The sequence below is a fragment of the Quercus lobata genome, chromosome 4 (assembly GCF_001633185.2).
Source record: "Quercus lobata isolate SW786 chromosome 4, ValleyOak3.0 Primary Assembly, whole genome shotgun sequence".
NCBI classification, from domain to species: domain Eukaryota; kingdom Viridiplantae; phylum Streptophyta; class Magnoliopsida; order Fagales; family Fagaceae; genus Quercus; species Quercus lobata.
The window spans coordinates 58,207,902-58,222,920 of record NC_044907.1 but is presented as its reverse complement, the minus strand read 5'-3'; positions in this window follow the sequence as shown (position 1 = coordinate 58,222,920).

Below are 15,019 nucleotides of genomic sequence, written 5' to 3'. Positions count from 1 at the left end.
TGTGTGCAAATTACATTTTATGATGCAATTTTTTTTTTAATGGATGGATTCATATTTTAAGTGATCATATAACATACAAAGTCACCATCAATAGGTTTTTTGCTTAAAATCTGAAAATAGGTAGGATCTTACGATCCACAATCCGATCCTACGATCCATAATCCTATCTACCTCCCATGATCTTACGTAGGATCTCGATTTTGACAACCTTGTACGTAACACTATTCATTTTTCCAAAACTCATGGCAAACATATATGAAGGCTAAGGAGAATTATGAATTTGTGTTACTAATATAAAAGCACATGGAAAGTTATGATTATTTATTTTAGACCTATGACATTTATTTATTTCAACCATAATATAAACTCATGGAATTTATATGATAAGAACCCATGGTCACTATTTATATCACAATATTAATAATATTTATTTCCAAAACTCATGGTAATTATTCACCATACAAGCCCATTATGATTATCTATAGAAAAACCCATGAGAATATCACATTATTCCACTATATTGGTTGAAACCCATGAATATTGTCTCTATTTAAAACCCATGATAAATATTATTCTCAAGAAATATTGGAGGTCATTATTTAAAAGTCCCAAAGAAAATATCATTTACAAAATAATCCATGGCAAAAGTTATGAGAAACTATTCAAATTATTATTTAAAGCCCATGGAAATTAATACCTAAAATCTATCATAAATATTTATTAGAGCTCATGAATACATTTCAATTTTAATAACAACTAAAGCCCACATGGAATAAAAATCCATGGCAATATATAGTAGTTTTGTCCATTTTGTAGGGCTTGCAATGAGAAAGCAAAAGGATAGGCCCAAGTGAGAGAACCACCAAGTCATAGGCCCACTAAAGTACTCAGCCCTTATGGCCAAGCCCAACATGAAGTCTCAGCCAAAATAGCCCATGTGTGCAAACTGACCTAGCTAGAGAACTCCATTCAGTTCTGCCTTCTGCTAGAGGTCACCTCAAGAAGCAACTAATCTCCCAAACCAGATTAGGAGCTAGCCACTTGTCCTAGCAACCTCTCTGCCACTACCAATCATGATCTTAACAACACTAGAGGCTGGGCTGACACCTAAAAGCTAATGGGCAATAAATACCCTTCTTCTCCAAGTTTTGACCAAGATCTCTAAGCTCATGAAATCCTCAACTAAATAGTTTATTTTATTACTAAAAATTTATGTAATAGATTCATGAACCAAGCCTATGAATCCTAAAGGGAAAAATTTGGGAATATGTGGTTTGGAGGGCATAAAGGGATTTTCAGCAAAATCCTCTAAAGTGGGTTTAAACTTTGACACTTGGCTTGGGGTGTTGAATCCTACTTCTTAGGGTCCAAATTTTAGTTGCAGCACTAGGATTTCTTTTTAATGTTAGGATTAGTGCCCTTAAATCCTATTGTTTGATGCTATATGTAATATTATGTAGGACATTATGTATGACTTTATATTGTAATTAATAAAGCTGTTTTATTATTATCTGAAATAATGGTAACATGAATATTCGAATATTATCATATAGTTCATGAGATGCATAGTATGTGGTTTATGTGAAAAGTCATAGAAGATATAAATCACAAGTTCTTTGTAAACTTAGAATATAGTTCGTAGTCAGTGATAAAATTGGGTGTTTCATCTGTGAAGACTATAATATATCAACTAAGATAATTTGTCTTGATCATGGAAGTGGTGACTTCTAGTTGATATGTTGATATGTTTTAAGAGTTAAGGCATATTGAACTGGATCGCTGTGAAATTTATTATTCTCGTAACGACTGTCAATTGAATAATAAATCTCACAATTTATATTAACATGAACTCTTAATTCTGAGAGAATAATGGACCTAATCGTGGAATGTAGGTTGTTTTTATATATCAGGAGTGAGATCTAAAGTAACAATCAAAATCTCAGTATGTTGGGTGGCCACATTTAGTGTTGATGGAACATGTATTCTTAAGATGGAATTCATAGTCTCTTAACGGAGATACAAAATATTCCCTTGAGATAAGTTTGATGGGATTATTATTCAGAGAGTTAGGCCTAACCACTTTGGTAAGAAATTACTAAAGTATATATTTATGAAATTGGATATCATAATATATGATGAATAACTTATAAGGATTAAACCGGGTACTTAAGGATTAAGATGTAGTAATCTACAAAGTGGTAGTCTACATTTATGACTTTGTATTACTACGAATATTTTATGAAGGGGTTGCATGTACAATAAAGTCTTGGGATATAATTTATAGATAAGACCTAAAGTGCAACTATATTTATATAGTGGTATTAAATATAGTTAATGGTAACTTTGGACTTGTCAAGAGTTGACAGAAAAGCCCAAGGCCCATTGGAGCTAGTGTCTTATTGGTTTCTTTTGGTCCCACTACAAGCCACATACTAGAGCCCAATTGGAAAGGCCTAAAAGGCTAGCCCAATTAGATAGTCAGTTATTAAGAGAGAAACATACAGATTTTTAAAACGAACAACTTGCATGAAATGGTGTATGTGAGTGTTGGACACTCTCTAATTCTCTCTTGAACAAATTCACATTACTGATTGAGAGACCACACATCTTGGGCGTTAGTGGAATTGGAGTGAAGATTAAAAGTATTCCCAAGAGTTTACAATCTTTGTTTTGAAATTCACCATACCATGGTACACTCTCTTGTTCTTGTATTCTGAAAATTACATAGTACTTGTTATCAATTTCGAATGAAGTAGATTCGTTAATTTTCTGCTGTGCACATGCATTTTTCCATCAAATGGTATCAGAGCGGTCTTCAATTTCGAATTGTATAACATGTTTTGTGAATTTTGGAATTAGAAATTATAGTTTCATGTTGTTAGAAGATTACACATTTAATTTTCTGCATGGTTGTTGAAACTATGATTTGATAAAAACTGATATTGGTGTTATGATGTTGTTTAAATTTGAATTTAAGTATGTTAAATTGATCTTTAAGGCTATAGCATCAATGAAATTCGGTTTTGATATCATTCTCTGACTATCATGTTCGTATGTTAGTTGTTTGTTCAAGAAAAATCATAGAAAACTGCCCTAGAAATTTTTTGGAAATTCGAGTTTCATGAGTTTCGATCGATCGAAAATCACTTTCGATCAATCGAGTGAAACAGTGATCAGACTTTTAAATAGATTGATTTTCGATTGCTAGTCGATTGATCGAATTTGTTTTTCGATTGATCGAACAAGTCAAGTGGTCAAGTTCGAATTTTTTAATTTTATTCGATTGATTGAAGGGCACATTTGATCAATTGAAAGAAGGAAAATCAGAAATTTTTCTAAGTGTTTTCACATGTTTAAAGAGCAAGGCTATGTGTAATTAGATTATGCATGTTTTATAATTAAAAACCTTTCCTTTAAAACATCTAGTGGGAGAGAGATACAAGGGTTGGATCTTATGGCCTCCATTGTTGGTTTATTGTAGTGTGATTAAGCACCTCGCCTTGGCGTATATGCCTACCCTTCGGAGGGTGTTTAATTCATGGTACTACAGGTTAAACTTCTTAATGATGGATGATATGTGTTTTTACATTAAGAACGACTACGCTTCCGTGGAGTTACTTAATGACTCACATAGAATTCAGTCAATTGTGTACACTAGACTAAGTTTAATGTTAACCTCCCTTCGGAGCTATGTCATTATTACTTAGAGGCTGAAAGAAAAGTGGAAAATTATTTTTGTTTGGTAAGAGTTACCATGATAGCATTAATAATGAGAATGATTCTCGCATGATCATAGTGATTGGTATGACCTTGCTTCCGAGGAATATTAATTGCGGGATTGGGTTGTTGTTGCATATATTATATTATGGTTTTATTAAGGTTCCATACTATATGTTTATATGCTAAATTGATAATGTCTAGTTTACTTATTATATTCATGTTTATTGTTTTCAGATTTGAACATGGCATCATTTAGCCTACTTTTAACTATTCTTAATCAAAACAAACTGATTGGATCCAACTATGTTGACTGGAAAAGAAATTTGGACATTGTTCTTACTGCTGAAGAGCACAAATATGTGCTTACTAAACCATGTCCTAGCTTTCCTTCATTAGATGCTCCTCTTGAGGAAAAACAACAATATGATCGTTGGCAGAAATCTAATGAGATGACCAAGTGCTATATCTTAGCATCTATTTCAAATATTCTATAGCATAAAATGTAAGATGTGAAACTAGTTTCATAAATTATGCTAAGTCTGAAGGAGATGTTTGGTGAGCAAGACCGTTCTGCAAGGCAAGAGACCATGAGGCAAATTTATAATACCAAAATGGCTGAAGGTAGTTCAGTAAGGGAGCATTGTCTTACAATGATCTCTAATCTGAATACATTGGAAGTTTTAGGTGCCGATATTGATGGAGAATCCTAAGTGGATATGATACTCCAGTCACTACTAGAATCATTCAAGGAATTCAAACTTAACTATAATATGAACAAAAAGATTTATACATTGTCTGAATTAATGAATGAATTGGTAGCGGTAGAAGGCATTCTTGGTACTTCCAATGTTGAAGCCAATATTAGTGAAGCTTCTACTTCTCAACCTAAGTTGAAAGGCAAGGGTAAGAAAAAGAAGAAGAAGAAGAAGAAGAAAAGGAAGAAGGACTTCACCAAGCAAGAGGGTAAACAAATTGCCTTAGGGGTTGTTGACAAAGGAAAGAAGATCAAAGGAAAGTGTTTCCATTGTGATGAGAAAGGACATTGGAAGAGGAATTGTCCAATATTTTAGGCTGCCAAGAATAAGGGTATGAATAATACATTCCTTCTTTAAATATGTTTGGTACAGAATTTCACGAATTCCTAGTGTGTGGATTCAGGTTGTACTAATCATATCTGCAATTCCTTGCAGGGGTTCCAAGAGACCAGAAAGCTTAAAGAAGGGGAGTTGTTTCTTACTTTGGCTGATGGGAGTAGGATTCCAATTGTATTTATTGGTGTTTATAATTTATGTTTTGAATCTAGAGTTCTAATATTGGAACACTGTTTGTATGTACCTAATATTCGTAGGAATTTAATTTCTGCTACTTACTTAGGTAAACATGGATATTGTGTTATCCTAAAAGACAATATTGTAATAAAGAAGGATAAAGTGTTTATCTGTTCTGGCAATATTGTGGATGGTCTTTATATTTTAACTCCTGATAAGCATGAATTATATCATTCTGAATTAGATAATAACTCTCATGTGAAATCATTAAAGAGAAAATTTCATTCTACTAGTGATGCATATCTTTGGCACTTGCATTTGGATCATATTAATTCAAATAGGATTCAAAGACTGATCAAAGAAGGACTTTTAGAGCCCATGGACTTTGATGAATTTCCAATTTTTGAATTTTGTTTGGAAGGAAAAATGACCAAACAACCTTTTAATGCAAAAGGTAGAAGAGCTCAAGATTTGCTAGAACTAGTGCATTCTGATGTATGTGGTCCTATGTCAACCCAAGCAAAAGGAGGTTATGAGTATTTCATCACTTTTACCGATGATTACTTAAGATATGATTATGTGTACATAATGAAACGGAAGTCTGAAGCCTTTGAAAAGTTCAAAGAGTTGAGGGTTGAAGTTGAGAATCAATTAGGTAAACGCATAAAAGCCATTTGATCTGATCGTGATGGTGATTACCTTCTTGGAGATTTCAAGGATTACTTAATTGAAAATGGGATAGTATCCCAATTGGCTACACCTGGAACTCCCTAACAGAATGGTGTAGCAGAAAAAAGGAATAGGACTCTTTTAGAAATGGTTAGGTCCATGATGAGTTACTTAACTTTACCGATTTCCTTTAGGGGTTATGCCTTAAATACAGCAATATGTCTTTTGAATTTAGTTCCATCAAAATTTGTTCCCAAAACTCCCATGCAATTGTAGAGTGGGCATAAGCCTAGTATGAAATATCTCCACATTTGGGGTTGTCCTGCACATGTGTTAAAAGGGAAGCCTGATAAATTGGAACCAAAATCAAAGGTATGTTTGCTTGTAGGTTATCCAAAAGAAACTAAGGGTTATTTATTTTATAGTCATAAAGATAACAAAGTTTTTGTTAGTACAAATGCTAAATTCTTGGAAAATGACTATATGAATAATTTTACTCCTAGAAGTAGAGTTGTTTTGGCTGAAATGAATGAACCTATAAGAAAACAACCAATGGATGAAATTAGGGATGATGTGGCTGTATTAGATACACCACAAGATACTACTTATGAGATGTCTAGTACACAGGTGCCTCGTTGTAGTGGGAGAATTGTTTGGCCTCCTATAAGATTCATAGGTTTGGGAGAAACTTATGAAGCTATTTTAGAAGAGGCTGAATCGGATCCTTACACTTATGAAGAGGCAATGAATGATATAGATGCACATAATTGGGTCAAAGTTATGAAATCTGAATTAGATTCTATGTATTCCAATTAAGTTTGGGATCTTGTAAAGGCGCCTAACGGCATTAAACTTGTTGGTTGCAAAAGGGTTTACAAGAGGAAGAGAGGGATAGATGAAAAGGTTGAAACCTTTAAAGCAAGGCTAGTGGCAAAAGGGTATACATAAAAATAAGGAATTGATTATGAAGAAACCTTTTCACCAGTAGTAATGCTTAAATCTATCAAAATTCTCTTATATATTATTGCTCATTATGATTATGAGATTTGGCAAATGGATGTCAAGATTGCATTTCTTAATGGCAATCTTGAAGCGGAAATCTATTTGATGCAACCAGAAGGTTTCATAGCAAAGAACCAAGAGCATATGGTATGCAAGTTGAAAAGGTCCATTTATGGACTTAAGCAAGCATCTGGCCATGGAACATCAGATTTTGATCAAGCAATCAAATCATTTGGTTTTGAACAAAATCTTGATGAACCATGCGTGTACAAAAGACATTAAGATAAAGTAGTAATGTTCCTAGTGTTTTATGTTGATGATATTCTACTTATTGGAAATGATGTAGGGGTAATGTCATCGGTAAAGGTTTGGTTATTAGGCCAATTTGATATGAAGGACTTGGATGAGGCTAACTTTATTCTAGGGATCAAGCTTTGGCGAGATTGCAAGAATAAGATGTTAGGCTTATCACAAGCTGGATATATAGATAAGGTTCTAAAACAGTTTAGCATGCGAAACTCCAAGAAAGGATTACTTCCTTTCAGACATGGAGTTCCTCTGTCTAATGACCAAAGGCCTAAGACTCAAGAGGAAGTAGATATGATTAGACAAGTTCCTTATGCTTCTGTAGTGGGAAGTCTCATGTATGCCATGTTTTATACTAGACTAGATATCTGTTATTCAGTTAGCATGGTCAGTCGATATCAATCAAATCCAGGACCAAAACATTGGCAAGCTGTAAAGCATATTCTCAAGTATTTTCAGAGAACAAGAGATTATATGCTTGTTTACCGTTGTAAGGATTTGATTCCCATTGGCTATACAGATTCAGATTTTCAATCGAATCTAGATTTCAAAAAATCCACTTTAGGATGTGTTTTTACCTTGGGAGGTGGAGCTATTAGTTGGAGGAGTATTAAGCAATCTTATATTACAGACTCCACCATGGAGGCAGAATATGTTGCTGCTTGTGAAGCAGCAAAAGAAGCTGTCTGGCTTAAGAAATTCCTTTCTGACCTTGGTGGAATGAAATGGAGCAAGTTCCAATCACATTGATTTGTGACAATAGTAGAGCAGTTGCACAATCTAAAGATCCAAGGAATCACAAGAAAGGAAAGCACATTGAGGGAAGTACCACAGCATTAGAGATATTATTGCTCGTGGAGATGTGGTGGTAGCAAAGATTGAAAGTGCAAATAATCTAGCAGATCCCTTTACCAAAGTCTTACCTCAAAGGACATTTGAGTTACATTTGGGGGGAATGAGAGTTAGATTAGTGCACAATAGTCTTTAGGGCAAGTGGGAGATTGTTAGGATTAGTGCCCTTAAATCCTATTGTTTAATACTATATGTAATATTATGTATGATATGTTGTATGACTTAATATTGTAATTAATTAAGCTGTTTTATTATTATCTGAAATAATGGTAACATGAATATTCGGACATTATCATATAGTCCATGAGATGCATAGTATATGGTTTATGTAAAAAGTCACAGAAGATATAAAACAAGTTCTTTATAAACTCAGAATATAGTTTGTAGTCGGTGATGAAATTGGGTGTTTCATTTGCGAAGACTATAACATATCAACTAAGATGATTTGTCTTGATCATGGAAGTGGTGACTTCTAGTTGGTATGTTGATATGTTTTAAGAGTTAAGACATATTGAACTGGACCGCTGTGAGATTTATTATTCTCATAATGACTGTCAATTGAATAATAAATTTCACGACTTATATTAACATGAACTCTTAATCCTGAGAGAATAATGGACCTGATCATGGAATGTAGGTTGTTTTTATATATCAGGAGTGAGATCAAAACCTCAGTATGTTGGACAGTCACATTTAGTGTTAATGGAACATGTATGCTCAAGATGGAATTCATAGTCTCTTAACGGAGATACAAAATATTCCCTTGAGATAAGTTTGATGAGTTTGTTATTCAGAGAGTTAGGCCTAACCACTTTGGTAAGAAATTACTAAAGTATTTATTTATGAAATTGGATTTCATAAATATATGATGAATAACTTTAACCGGGTACTCAAGGATTAAGATGTAATAATCTACAAAGTGGTAGTCTACATTTATGACTTTGTATTACTACGAATATTTTATGAAGGGGTTGCATGTACAATAAAATCTTGGGGTATAATTTTAAATAAGACCCAGAGTGCAACTATATTTATATAGTGATATTAAATATAATTAATGGTAACTTTGGACTTGTCAAGAGTTGACAGAAAAGCCCAAGGCCCATTGGAGCTAGTGTCTTATTGGTCCTTTTTGGTCCATTCCAAGCCACATACTATAGCCCAATTGGAAAGGTCCAAAAGGCTAGCCCAATTAGATAATCAATTATTAAGAGAGAAACATACATATTTTTAAAACGAACAACTTGCATGAAATGGTGTATGTGAGTGTTGGACACTCTCTAATTCTCTCTTGAACAAATTCACATTACTGATTGAGAGACCACACATCTTGGGCGTTAGTGGAATTGGAGTGAAGATTAAAAGTATTCCCAAGAGTTTACAATCTTTGTTTTGAAATTCACCACACCAAGGTACACTCTCTTGTTCTTGTATTCTGAAAATTACATAGTGCATGTTATCAATTTCGAATGAAGTAGATCCATTAATTTTTCACTGCGCACATGCATTTTTCCATCACTTAATACCTACCTTGATCCCATTGGCTAAACACAATTTTAGAAATCTTAGCATTTAATGTAAGATAACCCCAAATACTCACCATGTGTCATATTACCCAAAGTAGCAAAGCAACCCCAAAAGCAAATCTCCCATTTATGGCCAAATCCTAGGATAATTAAGTCTACTATTCTACCCCCTGATCAATCCTAGGTTTTTGGACTTTGTTAATTAATACCTCCCTAAACACCACTATAAAAGGATAAGCACACCAGCCCACAAAATAGACACCAACTCCTTTGAAATTTCTGATTTTCTTGTTACTTTGCTTAGTTTAGCTCTCCCCAAGCTCATAAATCATTCCCCTTTGCCCAGATTCACTTAGCTTTAGACAGTCCCTTTCATTTTTTGCATATTCACAGCCCATAAATGCTTTCTAATCAGTCACAAACAACTCTTTACCCATTAAAACCTTAGCCTTAGCATTAACTCCATCACACCACCACAAGCTTAAATGCCCACTCACTCAAAATAGCCTAGACTACCCCATTCATGCCCTACACATATATGTAAGGTTGAATTTAATCAACCATGTGTTGGCTTTATTCTATGACAAATTTGCTTGTAATATAGCACTTAGAAACCTTGTATTTAGGTGGGAATCATGTAAGGGTAGTGTGTGAGAGAGTGTGAAGAAATGCTCAAGACAGTGCAGTGAAGCAGAGACTCGCGGCTAGGACTCGCGGGTGGCTCGCGACTTGCAAGCCGCCAAAAGTTGCTCACGTGCAGAGCATGCAGGGGAGCTGAACAGTCACGCCACCTGGAGCATTACACGACAAAAATCCAGACTGGCCATTAAGTTAGCTCGCGACTTAAACTCGCGACTCAGTCAAGTCGCGAGGTCAAGTCGCTAGCCAGCCCTGTTTTTGGAAAAACTGACTCTTCGTATTCCATTCTCACACCAGTATAAATACCCCTCATTCCCACAAGATATGTGTGGCTATTCAGAAAGAAAAACCCTAAGAGAGGTTTCTTCAAAACACCCACCCAATTAGAGAGAGCTACTCATTCTTAGAGAGAAATCTTTGTAGTCTCTTCTCATTCCCTCTCTCATTGTCATATGTATTGAGAGGAGATTTCTATCCAAATACTACCCACACCCATTTAGAGTGTTGAGTGTTCTTGGAGTTTTGGGAAGCATTGGAAGATGCCAAGGATGGCGGATGCTATGGTTTAGTAGCGGAATCCGGTAAGCTAGAAAAGAAAAAGGTTCGGCGTAACCTCGTTGGAGCAAGAAGCTTGGAGGGCTTAGGTACATCGGGTAGATTAGGCTTGGAGGGTCTATTGCTGTTCATGTATCCCAACTACATTTTCTAGTGGATGTTTGACCGCTTGGAGGGCGGCGGAGAGGTTTTACGCCGAGGGCTTCGGTTTCCTCTTCGATAACACATCGTGTGTTGTCCTTGTGTTTGCATCTCTCTTCCCTTTATCTTTGCCTTTTATTTTCTGCTGTGGATGTGATTTATAATTGGCTTAGATTGATTTCCAATTCTGTTTATAGCTTATGTTCATTTTCCGCACACTTGTTGTTTGTCATAAAGCTTGAATTGGTTAAGTTGTTATTTGGGGGTCAAAACGTTCAAGGGTGTTTATACACGTTTTTGAACTTTCAATATATATTCCCCAAGAATCTTAGTTCAACATTTGCTGCACTAAGCTAGAATCTCTCTTTCCCTTCATTCCATCTTATTTTTTTCCTTCTTTTATTTGTAATTATGAAACCTTTAATCCTTATTTATTAATTATTATTATAAAAGCTATAATGTTTTGGATATTATGGAAGTTTTCATTTATGGAAAACATATGATTTTTACCATGTAAACACACTTATTAACTTGTCAGACGTCTACCGCTAGAGGTCTATCATATTCACTATTGAACCATTTTTTCTCTTGTGTACTTGTTATAACGGGCCCACTTTTATATTAACCAACTATGGAAAAAATGCATAATTTTTATTATGCAAATACATTTACTGATTTTCCAAACATTTGCCGCTAGACATTTTTCTTATTTATTGCTAGACTATTATTTAAGCACTTATTGTGGTGGGCCCTTCTTTATGCAAGCTTATCTTTGCAGGAGGTATTTTGGGGCCTTATTATAATATTTGTCGGATGCAACCCAAACTTTGAGCAAAATGGGCCTTTTACACTTCACCAATTGCCTTTGGATCATATTCCAAGCCTAAAGTCGAGTCTTGATCTTGACTCCCCTAACATCAAATGGGCGATGAAAAAATGCCCCCAACAAACTCTAAGGCCCAAGGCCAGTTTAGAGCCCAATCTGATATTAAATTGACTTGAGGAGTATTAAAATGGAAAATATAACCTTTTGAAATGAGCAAAAATCTATTTTTGGAAATAAAATAACCAAAGTAGTTCTTAGCCTGTATACGTGGGTCATGGCTTGCGTACACTAGCTAAAGCATGTGTACACAGGCATGTTCTTGTGTACACAACTAGGGTTTCAGAAGCATATGAAAAGCAAGTTTTTTGCAATAATAGCTGAGATTTGGAATGAATCTTACATCATCTGGGAGCCGTTCCAAATCCCATTTTTTCAACTATAAAAGGCTTTATATGGTACATTTTCAAAACACACAGAAATCCCATGGGAAAAACTTAAAATTCACTAGAAATAGTGAATCAAAAGGGAGTTTTTCACAAAACACCCTCAAGTCTCCTTTTATTTGATTGGGGCCTTTTCTAGCCCTAATCTTTTGAGTTTAAGATTACTAATCACTCTTTCATTGAATTGTGATAGATTTGACTAAGGAAAATGGTAAAAAATCAAGCTTAGGAGCTTTTGCTTTAAGGTAAGCTTTAAACCCCCCCCCCCCCTTTTTTTTTCTTTTCTACCTTAATATTTGTTTTAATTTGCTTCTTTTGTTTAGTTTATGTTGTCTGGGTTAATTTTAGGTTTACCTTATATCTTTAAGCATGATAGGTTGTTAGATTGTATGTTTTAAGTTTCTACTCTACTTTTCTGTTAATTAGGGTTTTTGGGTAAGGATTTGCGTATGCATAATCTAGCTTGCACATACAGGCTGAATTCATGCGTACGCAGACCTGTTCTAGCATGCATGATGCCGTTACCCAGAAAACTGTAAATTTTTGTTTTTGTTTTTGTTTTGATTTTGCCTTCACATGTTTGTCTACATAACCTCATTTTCACATGTTTTTAAGCCTCATAAAATGTTTGCTCACCTTTTTAATATGCTTGTTTGTTATTGTAAGATTGAATTTATTCAAGTATGTGTTGGCTTTATTCCATACTATATTTGCTTGTAATTCAAAATTTAGAAACCCTATATTTAGGTGGGAATAATGTAAGGGGTATGTGTGAGAGAGCGTGAAGAATTGATCAAGTGTGTGCATCAAGAGGCAACTAGTGACTAGATCTTATGACTGACTCACGAGTGGTGACTCGCCAGAATGTGTCACACGTGTGGAGCATGCAGGAAGCTGAAGGGTTAGGACAGCTGGATCACAACAAGACAAAAAGTATAGTTTGGCCTTTCTGTTATCTGGCAATTGGAACTCATGACTCATCCCAATTGCGAGTGACTCGTTAGTGCACCCTGTTTTGCTAAAAAATGACTTTTCACATTCCTTCTCATACCCTAGTATAAATACCCTTATACCCACAAAATGTAGAGAGCTTCCAAAGAGAATTTTGGGAGAAAAACCCTAGAGAACAATAAGATTGATTCATCCACAATCTTATACATTTGATTCTTTAAGTTCCTCTACTCTCACCCTCTCTATTGTCTTAACCATAAGAGGATCTTAAGCCAAATCCTTACTTCACCATATTCAAAGTAATGAAAAGGTTCTTGGTGTTTGGGAAGCAATTCAAGAGAGAACCAATTCATTTTGGTTGATGTAATGGGCTAATTGCGGGATTCGGTAAGCTAGAGAAGACAAGGTTAGTCGTAACCCTATTGGAGCAAGAAACTTGGAGGGCTTAGGCTTGGAGAGTCTATTACAATTGACCCTAACTAATTTTCTAGTGGATCATTTTACTGCTTGGAGGGTGGCGGAGAGGTTTTTCACCAAGTTCTTCGGTTTCCTCTTCGATAACACATATCGGTTTTATCTTATATTTGCTTCTCTCTATCCCTTACTCTTTGCTTTTAATTACTGCTGAGTCATGATTAAATTATGGCTTAAAGTAGTTTGCATATTTGGGTATTGCTTATATTTATCATTTCGCACATACATTGTTTGAATATAAGCTTATTTTGGAATATTTGAATTTAGGGGTCTAAACATTCGCAAGTGTTTTATAAACTAAGTGAGCTTTGGGGGAAGATGGAAGGCTCCATTCGGGCCCAAATTTTCCGAAATTCATCCTAGCAACTTATAATCGGTGTCATTGCCTATCATGGGCTTTGAGTATGTAAAGTTGTGATTTACAAATATGTATTTTGTTGGCTTTTATTCCGTGCCAAATTTGATTGTAATTTTATTCAATCTTGTGTACCCTATATTTGTTGTGGGTTGTGATTGTAAGGGTTGTGTGTTAGAGAGAGAGAGAGTGTGAAGACTCAAGCAAGTGAAGCCAGAAGACTTCTTGTAGGTGTCATACGACTAAGCTTCCCACGAAGTAAAGCATGTGCCTTGCACATGACTGGAATGCGAAGAGTCTGTACAGATGGAGACAGCTGTGTCTCGCGAGTATTTTGCGAGTAAGGTCTTTTCGTGAGACACCCGTGAGACATTCTGTTCTGCCAGTCTATACTGCCTGATACACACTTTCTGTACCCTCGTTATACATACCCATATTATCCACAAATGGGATAGAGAGCTTTTGAGAGAAAACCCTAGCTAAAACACTTGAGAGTTAGAAATTGTTATACTAACAATTCTCTACACATTTGTTTATGGGATTTCCTCATCTCCTACCTCTCCATTTCCATACCATTGAGAGGTCAATAGCCCAAACACTTACCACACCTTTTGAGAGTGTCCAGTGAGGTTTTGGTGCTGTTGGGAAATATTGGAAGAAGCCAAGGATGGTAGATGCAACATGGAGCTTGTTGTGGGATCTAGAGAGCTAGACAAGACACGGTTCCGATAAGCCTTGTTGGAGTAGGAGCTTGGAGGGCTTAGGTACAGAGGGTAGATTAGGCTTGGAGGGTCTCTTGCTTATCCATGTATCCTAACTAATTGTCTAGTGGATCGATTACCGCTTGGAGGGCGGCGGAGAGGTTTTTCACCAAGTTCTTCGGTTTCCTCTTCGATAACAAGTCTTGGTGTTATTTGTGTTTACATCTCTCTTCCCTACTCTTGTTCATTTCATTTTACTGCTGTGTTGCTTTAAATATGGATTAGAGTAGCTTTCTTGCTTGTTTGCTTGCTTTTACACTATTCCGTACTTAGTATTAAGTTAGTGTAAAATCAACCAAGCTGTAATTTGAATTGGGGTCTAAACAAGCTCTTGTGTTTTCACACATTTCGAGTTTTCAGAGTACGTTAAAGGTTTGCTACCAATCCACTATGGGGTCCATTTAGGCCTTCAGTTGGAATCATTGCCCACCTTGTTGTAAGTGACCTACTTATCTATCCCTTTAGCCTTAGGGAGCCTACCTACACTAGAGAGATCCTAGATCCTATCATGAAGGGTACCCTTTATATATC